The following is a 3,364-nucleotide window of genomic DNA, read 5'->3' on the forward strand; positions in this document are numbered from 1 at the left end:
TAATACTGTTTAAGTGTACCGAATAATTCGGTTTAATTCGGTTCGGCCCGAATTATTCGCGTTTTAAATTCAAATTAGTAAAAAGCGTGTTTTTTACCGAATTTTATTTTTTATTCGGATTCGGTCCGAATTTTTGATTTAATTCAAAAAAATTCGGTTCGGATGAATAATTCACGAATTATTCGGCCGAATTGATAACTAGGCCCAACACAAGATTAGCAAAATAATCAATCAATTAATTTAATAAAAGGGTTTTGATCGAATTGTGATGCCCAAACAAAAAAAAAAAAAAAAAAAACTTGACATCAATTATTTTAGGAAATGGTTCTTTATTTGTAAGCATTTGCTTAGGCACGTTCAACAATGTTTATGTTGTTTCTGTGTCTAGAAACAGCAGAAAAGGTTTTTCATGTTTCTGAAAATAAAAACGGATTTTTTGGTGTTTGATAAACTTGTTTCTTAGATTGATGTGTACACACATGTTGTTTGATAACATACTTCTCACTTTTGAGCTTAAAAAATTATATTACTTTTGTGCTTGAGAAAGTCATGCTTCTCACTTTTGGGCTTTTTTATCGGGCACAAATTCATAATTTGTTGCCATCATTTGTTTATCGAGTACAAATCCATATATTTGTTTCATCACAACCGTTTTTTATAATATAAATTTTCATAAATTCGTATTTATGTTTCTGAAAACGGATGGAACGAAACAAGATTATCAAACGCTTTTTATCATGTGTCTCCATTTTTAAGAATAAGAAAACGCAAAAACATGTTTTTAGAAACGTTGTCAAACAGTGCCTTAAGTTCTTTGTCCAGATGCCTCATGTTTCTTTCTCTTTCCTCCTCAGCCAAAGAGTGAGGATGTCTTTTCACAAATATAGGAGAGAAATAGATACAAATAGAGGGTTTTTTTTTACTTTGAAATGTATTTGTTTCACGTTAATGCTACATAACTTCTCTATTTCATCTTTATTGGGGAAAATGTTATAGACAACTTCCCTTAACGTATAACGTAGCAAACCTGGTGTATAATTAAAGTTTGTTTGGGGGGGGGGTGTAGGGGTTCAATTTTCTTTGGTTGTGTTTTTGCATATATATTTGAAATGTTGTTTTACTTCACTTCACTCCCATACATTAAGAGCCTTAGTAAATGAGCTTTTTTTTGGTGTAGAAGTAAATGAAAAAAATTAAGTTGATCTAGAAAAATTATTGGAACGTATTAGGTTTGCAATGTGTTGATTCTAGTTCATTATCATTTATTAGGGTGGGTTTATCCATAGTGGTAACACCAGTGAACTCAATCCAAATGCTACTACTTCACAGAGTTTGAAGTAGTCTACACTCATCATTATTGTACTAAAGAAAAATAAGCGTCTATAAAGAGAGTGTTTTGACAAATGACATCATAGATTATCATTGGCATTAATTGTGGAGGACCTTACCTAATCAAAAAAAAAAGTTTTTTTTTTTTTTCATACCATAAGGTATAAATTACATATCAAAATGGATCAAATGGCTGATTTGAGATTCATTTTTTTGTGAAGATTTGAGAATTCTTCTAGGCTTCATTTCCTTTGACATAAGATGAAACAAGTCAATAAAAAGAATATAGAATTTTAATTCTAGAATTTGTTTCATTAGGAATAAAAAAAAGGGACAAAAAAATTCAATGGTTGGATTAACTATTTTATGTCAAAGGCTATGAATATATAAACTTTGGATGATACTTCTCTTACTTTATTTTATTTCGGTTTCATTTGTATCCATATTAAATGGCAGAAAATAATTTTTTTTCTATAAAATATGATTTTTTACTAATGTAAAATACAAACAAATGCACTAAAAAATCAATATAAATATAATTTAAATTAAATTTTTAGTCATTTAAGGACCTAGATGGTGACATGTTGTAGTTGTCCATCCCATTCACTTAAGAATCAAAGAAAAAGGGGAAAGGGAAATTGGGCTATGTACATCATTTAACTTTTTTACATATCTAGAATTGAAAGTGAAACATATTCCTTACTTTCTTGGTAGCCATCATATTAATTTACATTAAAAGAAATAAAAAATAAAAATCACCCCTTCAAGAAGCTTTGGATTCAAAAGAATTGAGAATAAGCATTTATTGCTTGTCACAATTTTACATATTGTCTTTCTCCCTAATTCTGGCCAACACCCATTTTAGCAAGCCCATCCATGTACTCCAAGAAGTCACATGGGAGGCTTCCATTTTAAGATGGAGATTTGAGTGTTGCAAATAAACAAGGACGGTTCGTAAATGGTTATCAAACAGAACAAACTCATCAATGCTATCAAGTACATAGTTACAAGCGTCCACTTTTCTATTAGATTCTTCAAGTTCCTTTCAATAGAGATTATAACTTTTATAATGAGAGTGAAAGGTCTACTCAATCAACAATCAGAAAAAGCCGGTGCACAAGGCTCCCGCTACTACAAGGTCTGGAAGGGAGTACGCAGCCTTACCTCTACTTCATGGAAGAGGTTTGATCTTTAATCCGTCACTGTAACATTAGCTAAGGATGTCAAAGTGATGATGAGATTGAGTCATGTCATTGGTCACTATCTTTATGATTATATACAACTCATATGGTATAAAGGGTTATTGTGAATTAATCCCCCAAACAAAACAACCCCAAGAAGGTCTTTCCAGTTTTGTTGCATTCATTAATTTTATCAGAACTCCCAGGGTTGTGCTCAACAACACTTGTAAACCTTTTGAAAGAATATGAAGAAAAACTTCAATAAGGATAGAGAATGCTTGATAACATAAGAGAGCAAGGGAAGTGTTCAAAAGATACCCTCAACATCCAAATTCTTCCTCCACTTAAAAGAGGGAAGGTGTCCCTTGGACATACCTGTCCAAAACACCTCAAGGGAGGTGACTTATGCTATTAAATTTTATACCTTTGACCATAGCTGGTCAACTACCTAGGCTAGCCGATCGATTGGGAACCTCCAATAGTCATAAAATGGTCACATAGCTTGAAAAACATTGTTCTCATGAAAATGTGAAATATCAACCAGAATGTGAGAGAAATACATGCATACACCAACTGGGGGAGATTGGATCCATTACTCGTCCGATCTCCTGGTCATACAAGTTAGCATCTAACACCTAATCCACCTTCTGCCATTACAAAGGTAAAGAGGGATATATTTGGAAAGAAATATGACAGGTGGTGGATACTGACTCGTATGAACAGCTAATCATTTTTCCAATTGGAGATTTGAAACTAATACGAAACAGGAGGAATTTATATCTTAATTAAATTTTAAACTTATATCAATTATAACAATCCTTAAATTTGTATTCCATATAAATATTTGAGTCCAT

This window comes from Macadamia integrifolia, unplaced genomic scaffold, assembly GCF_013358625.1.
Source record: "Macadamia integrifolia cultivar HAES 741 unplaced genomic scaffold, SCU_Mint_v3 scaffold484, whole genome shotgun sequence".
NCBI lineage: Eukaryota > Viridiplantae > Streptophyta > Magnoliopsida > Proteales > Proteaceae > Macadamia > Macadamia integrifolia.